This window comes from Pinus tabuliformis, chromosome 8 (genome assembly GCF_031772625.1).
Source record: "Pinus tabuliformis cultivar Carrire ecotype Pingquan chromosome 8, CPIR1, whole genome shotgun sequence".
Classification (NCBI taxonomy): domain Eukaryota; kingdom Viridiplantae; phylum Streptophyta; class Pinopsida; order Pinales; family Pinaceae; genus Pinus; species Pinus tabuliformis.
Window position 1 is genome coordinate 1,987,063,307 of NC_142294.1, and position 12,325 is coordinate 1,987,075,631.

A 12,325-nucleotide genomic window follows, 5' to 3' on the forward strand; every position below is an offset into this window, starting at 1 on the left:
AAGAATCACTAGCAGTGTTACAAGGAAAAGTGTATATTCAGAACTACTCTATCCCACTAAGGTGTGACAACTACCTTAGAAACAAATAGAGAAAAGCTACTTTTGTATCTCCTTTATGAATTATAGATAGAGAGGAATAGAAAGAACCAACCTGTGTCTTGCGTTAATCCTTTGATTCGATCCCTCTCTTCTTTGATAGTCTCCAGCTACCTGCTCACTAGCACGCCCAGCTTCACAAAGTACCTGAAAGATCACAGAAGCATAGCATTATACAAAGACATGGATCTATATTCATAAACAACTTAGGATCAGATTTCAGTTAACCATACAAATGTAACAAGCATCAATGATACAAAAAGATGGAGGAGAACTCAAATAGCTTTTATTGATGAACAAGAAAAGATCCAAGAGGAGTTACAACCAGTGGTTCTGACCCAGCATCAACCTCCCAGCAAAGAAGCCCCTCTTCACCTCCAACAAAGCATAGATCACCCAACAATCGGATGTTTGTCTCTAGAAACCAACAACAATTCCTTACAATATGCAAAATTCCAGCCTCCGGATCTCTGGGATAAGGGATCCATACATAGATATCTGTAAGGAGGATGAGTCAGCTTGTGATTTGATTAGTGTCTTCTCTTTGTCAGTTCTTGCTTCCACTTGGAGACTGAGGGCCTCTTACTCATCCTTGGTCGAATTCAGTGAGGCAAGTGTCACAGGAGAAGATTCTGGAAGCTTCCATTGCCTCTCCACCTCGCGGATTGACACTGCCATTTGTCATTTCTCGCCCATCGAACCCCATATAAGGGAGTTTTGAAATGAAATGCACCCTCACAGTGCATTTGGGTGAGATGCAACGCACCTAGCCAGTGGAGCAGCTGCAATGATCCTGTTTTGACCAATTCTGAGCAGTTTCTGGTGGAGAACTTCTGGGAGAAGCTGTAATCTGTTGACCTTGTTCCTTTAGGGGTTAGAGCAACAGTTTTAGGGACTTAGGAGCCCTTGGTTTATGGACATTTCATGCTTGGAGTTGTAGGGCACAAAAATGTCTATAACAATTGCCCCCTAAAGTATGAGGCCGTTAACCTTTTGGTGTCGGGTGAAATGCTTTATTATGAGGATCCGAAGTTTTTTCAATGCTGGGAGGAGACCTGTAATAAGATACAATACAATACATTATCTTCATAATATTTTTCATGATCTAGATGAGGCAAGCATTCCCATGCTCAACTTTATAAATTCATTTTCATGTACATAGGACAGACAACCGTCTGAGTGTAGACTGATGATTCTGATAGAGCCATTATCGTTTTGGTAGGATGATTATCTATGCTGCAATGTTGTACATTTAATTTCTTTATTTCCCTGAATATATACTGCCTCCCGGATGTATGAAACTAGATCCGAGGTCTTCATTCTCGTCCGATCTTCACTCGAAGTACAAGTTGATCCATGTGAGAAATGTTCTGAAGTCGAACATGGAAAGACATCGCTTTATTACCAGTCAATGATGTAAACTGTTAACAAGCGCAAGAGGAATCACCGATAATGATAATGACCCTCAAGGTACTGCAGTAAAATTCACGTGGTGTGAATAAAGGACTTGGCGTCGAACACCACGCAAAATCTTTCGATCGAAGGCCATTGATGTAAACCTATCGCCGGAAGTGAGAAACTTGCCATTGAGGCATGCAAGCTTCAAAGTACTGAATCGGGTGTTCCTAGATCAACTTCTTGGATAATGAGCTGATGTCGACAAGAAGTGATCCGTCACAGGAGGGCCTTAATGAATCCCACATCAATGACATGGAATGGAGCAAATGATTTTGATGGAGGTGAAAACGATCTGATGATATAAGGTTCAGGGTGGCGGTCATGAAAGAATAGAGTATAATGTATGGTAGTGGGCGAGACACAGGTGACTTCTCTGGATGACTTCTCTTGAACATATCGGCGACACTGATGTGATGGATTGGTAGCATTAACCCCAAATGTGGATGGTATGGCGTGACCATGGTGATGTGACCGGTGAATGAAATAACCCAACCCGACTCGGACACGGAGTGGAAGTGTCATGTTCAAGAGCGACTTGCTACCAACAAAGTTTCCTTGAGTTTTCTTCCCAATTTTTCCCCAGTTATTGCTGACCAGTACCTCTTTATTTTTTTCAAGCTTGAGGAGGATAACATATGCTTGTTCTATAATTTTCCCTTCGGGAAAACCCATCGCTATGTTTTAACGAGCCTAGCGATAGTGAAACTCGTTCTCATCTAAAGACAAGTTTGTCGCTATTAATATTTTTAACGAGTTTAACGACAAAGATAACTTGATCCTTTTCAATTTTAGAGAGTCTGAAAAGGAACGTAAAGGTAACTCCAAAATTCATTTTTCGTCATCTAATCCCTTAAGTCCGAAAAAGTATAAAACAATACAGAAGGGATGAATTTTCGATAGTTTTAATGATCCGAACAAAACAAGCGCTCGATCTTTTTGTGTAATAATCCATCAGGTCCAAAAAGATTAAAATCTAGAGGAGGGATAGCACTTCCTGTCCCTTTAACGAGCTAGAGAGGCCAATAGCTCGGCAATCTTTTCACATTTTACGAGTTAGTTGAAAAGAGCTTAAAGGAGACTCGTCTTTTGAGGAACGAGTGATAAAACGGGTAGCAGCTGATTCCAGGTAAGGTTTGGAATTTTCCAATCACGGCAGTGTCACAAGGATGGCTAGTGAAATCACTCTTCTCAGCTGTTCCTCAAAATGGGTAAACAATCAAATGGAGGTGAATGATCGGCCAATGAAAAGTGGAGGTGACGGTGCAAACACGACCAAGGCTTTAACGGCTGAAGTACTACATTCATGATGGTTATTTATCGGGGAATAGTTCATTTTTTAATGAGCTGAAACGCGGGTGGAAACATTTGCTCATGTCTTATGTTTATTTTTTAACGAGCTTGAATTATGTGCTAAAACTGCTTGATTAATCCAGTCTTGTGATAAGAATGTCTCATATAAAAATGACAATTTTTAGAGTTTTGCCCCACATCCTTTCTTTATGCAAGTTAGGAAACGACCAATCCAAAAATAGATAAATGATCACTCTTTGCTTGCACTCCAAAAGGTTTTCATGCCCCCAGGTATAAAACAGAGTTTCAAGGTTACTACTTCTTTATTCCGTTAAAACATTTGTTTTACCGAGAGAGGCCTACCTCTTACAGGTTACCAAAGATTGTTCTATTTACGGCGTAAACAAAACACTTCTTCGGTGATGTTTACTGAGATAAACAAAGGTGAGCGGCAGTGCTCGCCAACTCACATAACTTTGACAAGAGAATCTTGTTCCAGTCCAACTCCCCCTTCCAATCACGGACGGGAGTACGGAGGTCATATTCTCTCGCGGAATCCTACCCTATACCCGAAGTTTTCCTACCGAAGCAGACCAGGACGCATGCCCCCTGGGTTTCAGTCATGTCCCTCTAAATCACTCGCGCTCATCGGGAGGACGGACTGGAGATTGAGATATTTCTTGCGTGAAAAGACCATTTAGGGATGGTATATTACTATTTGCTCTGTATGATCTGGGAAATGAAAGCTGGTCCACGAGCTTGACCACTCTTCCTTCGTGCAGAAAACACATTACTCTAAAGAGTGAGGAGACAATTGCTCCCATGCAATAAATATAGTCTCATCCAAGGAGTAGATTGTAATCCAGGGGTCCTTGAACTAGCATTACTTTCATGTGAACGGTTTTCCCTCAGAATGTTATGGGCACATCGGGAAGGATCCCTAACGGTCGACTGGTTCCTTTATCAAAGCCTGTCATATTTCTCATCTCAGGCAAAAGCGATGGCAAACCAAGCGCTTTCCAAGCAGTTGAGGAAAGGATACTCATAGAAGCCCCCTCATCTATGATGGTACCAGCCATAACCAGTCTATATATTTGAACAATAATTTGGAATGGTACACTAGCTGGTAAACGGGGTCTGCCTAGAGGATTCCAGTCGAAGGAGACAACTAGGTTGCTTGGAGGTGGGACCGAATAGACGGTCGGGTATGACTCTGACGAATTTCCTTCCTGCGGTAAAGGAACGGGTAAATTGCCTCCATGTTCATTGGAGTCTGTGCTTATCAAAAGAATTTGGACGGTGTCATCCTTGTTCTCTTCAGTGATTGTATCATCTGAAGATGGAACCTCTGAAGGCAAGACCGGGTCAACTGCTGCCTCGACCTTTTGACTTTCGTCTGTTATGGATTCAGATGGTTCATCTTCAATGACAGATGCTTCGGTCAACCACCTGAGCGGGTCAGCCGGATTTTCAACTAGTGACGGACTCGGCAAGAGTTTTTTTATATCCAGGAGGAAGTCGTAACGGTGAAACCGGACGATCATCCAAAACTCTTTTAGCTTCGTCTAAGAAGGGACAATGGTGGATGGCATGATCGCCTTCGCACAGTTTACAAGCAAATCTATATTTTCCTTTTTGTCCTCGGGCTTCACTTTCACTAGTTGATGGTGTGTTTTCAACATGATCATCAGAGGTTGACGACACCGGGTTGTGCAAACGAGGAGACCAGTCCCTTAATATCCGAGGGATGCAAGGACAATCTCTCTGAAAGTGGTCTCCTTTGCAAATGAAACATGGCGATTTAGGCCTGGTCGGTGTAGTGTGTGGATTTTCGTTAGACGACACTCATTTGCCCCCATTCGCTTTTGGCTCCTTCTTCTTCTTCTCTTTCTTCTTCTTTTCCTTCTTCTCCTTAGGAACTTGACTTTTGGCTTTACCAGCCCCATCAAGCGAAGAGGAAGGAGGAGAGGAAGAATTAGAGGAAGTAGAAGGTTGGTGGGTAACTCTGGACTCATCTAATTACTGATTCGATTGTTCAAGAATAGTGGTGTTCTGAATGACAGAGGTTGAGAAGAGCCATATAGGCAAACCAATTGTCAGTCCTGGAAGCGACAATGTGGCCATATGGGGTGCACCAACATCTCCCCAAGAGGAGAAGGGACTAGGATTTCCTCCAAGGGGAATTCCTTGGTTGGTGGACTCCATTTTCTCAACCCAAGATCAACGTAGGAAAGGGGTAATGAATATTCCATTTAAAATAAATTTTAGACGCTTTGACACAACTTGTTTTTTCAGTTTTTAAGAGTCGAGAAAAACAAAAGATTACTCTAGTCTCCTTCGATTTTTAATGAGCCTGAAGTGACAAGTGCTCAGATGGACCGTTTCCGTTAAGGAGTCTGAAAAGGAACGAAAGGGACTGCTCTGGAGATCTAGGTAGAGGGAGTACCAAACCAATCGCAAAACTGCAGAATACTTTTTACGGTACGACAATCAATCTTCCTGAATGCTGTGTTCAGTGCATTGTGATCGATAGGGCGGCAGACATGGCTTCCTATGGATAAAGGATTTAAGCCTATAGGGGGCTCCCAAAATATACTCGACGGTACGTGGGAGCACAAATCCGTACTGGCACTTATCGTCTCAAAGTGGAGGAATCACCCAACCATCAATGAGGACAACAGTTACCAGGCTTTACGACGCCGGAATATGTCTCTAGCCTAAACCTCTAGATGTTGTGCGTTAAGTTCCAAAGCATTGATAGATTCATTGAATTTATTTTAAGTTGATCTTGTTTATGAAGTTTGCCTTTCGGGTTCACCACGAGATGTAGATGTAATTCCTAAAATGCAATCTAAAGATGATAAACAAACTTTTATCTCTCTTGTGCAATGAAAATCCTAGCTACAAGGGGAAAATAAAGACAAAATCTTTTCACAAAGAGCAAAGAGCACACTATAAATGCACTTTCCTAAATCAAGCCAAACAGACTGTCTATATGCAAATGCACATGCATGTATTTGTTTTCAACTTTCTTAGTATTGACGCTAAAAAGAAAGTTGATGTACAAATCTAAATTTCTTTTCAAGCGACAAATATAAACAAGCTCTTTTTCGAAATAAAAAATAGAGATGATTACGACACCTTACGATTTTGAAATGAACACTCATTCTTGACACTAGAAAATTAAAAATTCAAAAGGCAATAGTAACAGGATAATCGACCATCAACAGCAATCAAAATTTCTCCTATGATCGAGATTGACACTTGCGACAGATTCAAATCAAAGGACGACAGTACGACTATGCTACTTTTGCAAAGGAAAACTGTAAACGACTCAACAAACACACAAAAACTTCTACAGTTCTTTTGTACAAATGAGGTGGAATAACAACAAGGAAAAGAGGTTTCAAACAAACATATACTGATCACAGGCAACAAAATTCAGGGATAGAACTGGAAATAATGAAGCACAGGAACCACAGCTGCACAGAGCTAGTCTGATCAGCGCACCTGTAACACAGAGAATCTGAAATGCAGCGCAGGTTGCCCCTTCGGGAAGTGCGCTGAAATTCAGGATCTCTGAACAATACCTGTGCTGGGCCAGAAACGAGACTCTGTCCGAGTTCCGGGTCACAGTTTGCAGTTCAGTCCTTGGTTTTTGTGTTGGCATTATGATTCAAGTGTTGTCCTTGATGGCAACTCACTCAGAGGTTGGTACAGATGCTCAGAAGTTGGTACAGGTGATGGCAACTTACTCAGAAGACAGATCCTAGTACAGTTTGCCAAGGAAGTTCATACACGCAGGTTTGTTAAGCCCAAGTCGCGTATACACGCAGGTTGGCTTCAGAAAAAGCGCGTGTATGTGGAAAAGTACCTTTGGTCCATGGCAGTTAGTCCTTGGAAGTTGTGCCTATGGTTTCGGACCATTGTGTCTCGACGGGCGTGTCGATCCCTAGTTTTGAAGTTGATGGTATTGTGTTTCTATGGTTTTGGCTCTTGGTATTGAACAAGGCCTAAGGCTATATAAGGAGAAGATCACTAGGCAAAGAGCAAGTGTGTGGGTGTCTGACGCAGTGAGAGGATCTGGTATTGCTGGTTATCTGTTCGGGACGCTTGACAAGGGTCGGATCTGACAGCAAAGGCAGAAGTAATCATTTCTAGATCTGCACGCGGGTTGCCTTTGGAGAAAGCGCGTATACACGCGGTTTTGGTACAGTGAAGTAGCGTATGCATGATAAGGGTTGATATTTCAGGTTGTTGCTGATTCTGGTGGTTGTTGCAGAGTTCTAGATTCTGGTTTGGGTTCTGTGTTCTTGATGACAGGGTTTCAGTGATTCGGTATTGGGTTGTTTAATGAATTATGATGCAAGTATAAGTTGATGATTGTATTGCGGTAATGTTTGCTTTGTACTCTTGGATCCAGTCTGAAAATTGATGAAACGTGGTCCCTGAAGGTTGTAGGGTCAGCACCTACGTACTAGTAAATGGATCAGCTAGTACAAGAGCTGAGGGGGTTGTAGCTCCCTTCCAGAAGTAGTTGGAAAACGAAAGAGAGGGTTGTAGCCCTCTGCAGGTTGTAGCCTGCATACTGGTAAAGGACTGCACCAGTATATTGTAAAAGAAGTTTCTCATTAAAGAAGAAAGAGACGAATTGCAGCAGGTGGTTTTCACCCACATTGGGTTTCCACCTTATATCATGGTGTTCATGTGTGTGGCTCTTGTGTGATGTTCTGTTCTGTTATACTGCACCTGTTTACTGTTAAATTGCTTAATAATGTTCTGATGCATTTACTGAAGATAAGATTAACTGAATCATAAGATATCTGCATATACACTAGTTTCTTTAGACACAGTCGCGTGTACACGCGGATTCACTTAACTGAAGTCGCGTATGTGTTTCTGAGTATGAAATTGAAAAGGTTTTATTGATCTGATAATACTGATTCACCCCCCCTCTCAGTATTATTTCCAACAATTGGTATCAGAGCAGGTCCTTCAGAGGAAGCTTGATCGCTTGAAGGAAAAGATCCATCAAAATGGCTAATCCAGAAAGAGAGGCACACATCAGGCCACCAGTCTTTGACGGGAACAATTTTACTCACTGGAAGATAAGAACCACTGCATATCTACAGTCTCTTGGAGCAGAAGTTTGGGGACTCGTAGAAGGAGGATACAAATTCCCATCAGCAACTCCTACAGATCCAGCAGAGAAAAAGCAATATGAGCTCAATGCCAAAGTAGTTAATGTCCTATTGAGTACTTTGACTCAATCAGAATTTATGAAGATCATGCATCTCAAATCCGCTAAGGAAATATGGGACAAAATCGTTACAAGCTACGAAGGAGATGATCAGGTAAAAATAGTGAAGCTTCAAACTCTCAGAATCCGGTATGAAACTCTTAAGATGCGAAGTAATGAAAGCGTAGCTAATTATTTCCTGCGTATGGATGAGATTGTGAATTGTATGAGGGATCTGGGTGAAGAATTTGAGGAAGTTGTCTTAGTTCAAAAGGTTTTGAGATCTCTGTCTACTAAATTTGATTCTAAAGTATCTGCCATAGAAGAAAAGGAGAATGTGCGGAAAATTACCATGTCACAGCTTCACGGGATCTTAACTGCTTTTGAAATGCGACAAGAGGTACCACCAGAGGCCGCATTCGAAGTGTCAGAGGAAGAAGATGAGGTAAATTTTGTCAAGAATCTTGAACGGGGAACTGGACGGTTCAAAGATAAGCTACCTTTCAAATGTTTTCTATGTGGTAGAGTTGGTCACTATGCTGCTAGATGTCCTCATAACAAAGAAAGGATATATGAAGAAGATGGTAGAAGCTATTATTCCCATATTAAAAGTTCATTAAATGATAGTGAAGATATTAGAAGTCTCATGGCGCACAAGAAGAAGAATGCTTCATCCAATAATAGCGAGGATATTAAAAGTCTCATGGCACATGAAGAGATGAATGCAGAAACTGAAGAAGCTGCCAAGTTAAAAGAACTATTGGAAACAGAAACCAGGGTAAGGGAGAGATTGCAGGATATAGCAAAAGATCAGAGCACAACTATTCAGAGACTTGAATCAAAGATCCTCTCTCTAAAAGAAGATCTTGAAGATCAAGAACATGAAGTGATCAAACTAAAGCGACAAGTGGAAGAAGGGAGAAAAGTTGAAGAAGACCTAAGGAAGCAGTATCTGAAAAAGGAAGAACAACATCAGGTTGAGGTAAATATCTTGAAAGGTAAACTAGAAGAAAAGGATAAGCTCTTACGATTTCAAGATAGTTCTAAAGTCTTGGATGATATTCTTAATAGTCAAAGATCTCCTGCTATCAAGACTGGTCTCGGTTTTCATGAATATGGTGAAGGTGAATCTAGTTCACAAGGTGAGGCAAGAAACTCTAATGAGAAATCTGAAATGCTCAAGGAACAACCAAGGAAAGAAATTCCTCAAGGAAGATCCTTTACTCCTAACTATGGACGTGATAGACGATTATTTCCTCCGCTGAATAATGTTGAATGTTATGTATGTCATAATCTTGGACATGTTGCAGCCAGATGCAGAAGTAGAATGGTTCAAGAAAGATCATCGCATTCCAGGCATTTCAGAGGGTATTGCTTTGCCTGCAATGCATATGGACACAAAGCAATTGATTGTGATAGAAGGAACATGAAAAATATAAGGTGTTATACATGCAACAACTATGGGCATAAAGCAAGGGAATGCAGGAGCAGATTTCAAAATTCAAGACAAGGGGACCATACATCATCACAGTTGCAGGAATTGAAGAAGACAGAGACAGAAAGGTGTGGGATAACTCAGTCAACTGACATAACAGACACAGGGGAATCTGAAAGTGATGAAATTCAGTATTCCATCCTGCATACGCTGATATAATGAAGCCAAGTCGCGTATATACGCGAGTTACAGGCTGCAAAGTCGCGTATATGGAGAAGGGGCAGCAGAACAGACCCAGGTTCAGTCATGGTTGGCTCAGGCTCAGGGGGAGTAGAACAGACTCAGGAAATGGTTCAGACATGGTTGGCTCACACTGAGGGGGAGAATATTCTTCAAATAATGCATTGTTGGCATTATGGTTAGAAGTTGTTGATAAAGTCTATGAAGCTAAATGATACATCTTACTATGGTATTGCAGGCTGATGCTTATGGTACAGATCATGATGCTGTTGGTGGCTTTCATAAGTCTTGGTCTAGATATTTCGTCTCTATGTCATGTATCTCTTGTGATATCTCTTTTTATGGTGTCAAGGTCATGTGACGGCCTATGTTGGTTTCCCCACTATGCCTGGGATGAATGATGAATGTATGTTGAGTCTTTTGGTGATAGGAAGGTCTTCTATGATGTATAAGTCCTTGTTCTTCTTGAAGAACATCTTTTGCAGATCTTGCCTACAGTCAAGGGGAGCATGAACATCACAATTCAGCAAGAGCAGGATGGATAGATTGGTACACTTTGGCATACAAAAAGGGGGAGCACAGTTGGAGATTTCAGCAAGTACTCAGGGGGAGTATGGACAGCAGAAGGTATACCAAAGAAGAGAATATCTTGGTCCGCCCTTTGCCCTTGATGTCAAAGGGGGAGAGTGACTTGGTGTGGTGGTTGCCATCAAGTCCAAAGGGGGAGATTGTTGGCATTATGATTCAAGTGTTGTCCTTGATGGCAACTCACTCAGAGGTTGGTACAGATGCTCAGAAGTTGGTACAGGTGATGGCAACTTACTCAGAAGACAGATCCTAGTACAGTTTGCCAAGGAAGTTCATACATGCAGGTTTGTTAAGCCCAAGTCGCGTATACACGCAGGTTGGCTTCAGAAAAAGCGCGTGTATGTGGAAAAGTACCTTTGGTCCATGGCGGTTAGTCCTTGAAAGTTGTGCCTATGGTTTCGGACCATTGTGTCTCGACGGGCGTGTCGATCCCTAGTTTTGAAGTTGATGGTATTGTGTTTCTATGGTTTTGGCTCTTGGTATTGAACAAGGCCTAAGGCTATATAAGGAGAAGATCACTAGGCAAAGAGCAAGTGTGTGGGTGTCTGACGCAGTGAGAGGATCTGGTATTGCTGGTTATCTGTTCGGGACGCTTGACAAGGGTCGGATCTGACAGCAAAGGCAGAAGTAATCATTTCTAGATCTGCACGCAGGTTGCCTTTGGAGAAAGCGCGTATACACGCGGTTTTGGTACAGTGAAGTAGCGTATGCATGATAAGGGTTGATATTTCAGGTTGTTGCTGATTCTGGTGGTTGTTGCAGAGTTCTAGATTCTGGTTTGGGTTCTGTGTTCTTGATGACAGGGTTTCAGTGATTCGGTATTGGGTTGTTTAATGAATTATGATGCAAGTATAAGTTGATGATTGTATTGCGGTAATGTTTGCTTTGTACTCTTGGATCCAGTCTGAAAATTGATGAAACGTGGTCCCTGAAGGTTGTAGGGTCAGCACCTACGTACTAGTAAATGGATCAGCTAGTACAAGAGCTGAGGGGGTTGTAGCTCCCTTCCAGAAGTAGTTGGAAAACGAAAGAGAGGGTTGTAGCCCTCTGCAGGTTGTAGCCTGCATACTGGTAAAGGACTGCACCAGTATATTGTAAAAGAAGTTTCTCATTAAAGAAGAAAGAGACGAATTGCAGCAGGTGGTTTTCACCCACATTGGGTTTCCACCTTATATCATGGTGTTCATGTGTGTGGCTCTTGTGTGATGTTCTGTTCTGTTATACTGCACCTGTTTACTGTTAAATTGCTTAATAATGTTCTGATGCATTTACTGAAGATAAGATTAACTGAATCATAAGATATCTGCATATACGCTAGTTTCTTTAGACACAGTCGCGTGTACACGCGGATTCACTTAACTGAAGTCGCGTATGTGTTTCTGAGTATGAAATTGAAAAGGTTTTATTGATCTGATAATACTGATTCACCCCCCCTCTCAGTATTATTTCCAACATTTTGGCCGAGTAAAAGCAATCAGTAATGCAACAATCAAGGGTAGATATAAGGAGGATCTAAGAGCTATCACAAGGACAATCAGATAGTTTTTGAGTCAGCTGTTTAAATCATAAAAAGATCCAGTGAATGGATTGAAGCAACAGTTATCTACTTTGCATTTTTTATGGCAAATGCAGTTCCAATGCTACTTATAAGTTTATGAAACAAACAACAAAGAATGATACACAAACAAACTAATTAGACGATCCCCAGTGGAGTCGCCATTTTGTTACAGGGAAAAGTGTCTATTCAGAACTACTCTATCCCACTAAGGTGTGATAGCTACCTTAGAAACAAACAGAGAAAAGCTACTTTTGTATCTCCTTTATGAATTATAGATAGAGAGGAATAGAAAGAACCAACATGTGTCTTGCGCTAATCCTTTGATTCGATCCCTCTCTTCTTTGATAGTCTCCAGCTACCTTCTCACTAGCACACCCAGCTTCACAAAGTACCTGAAAGATCACAGAAGCATAGCACTATA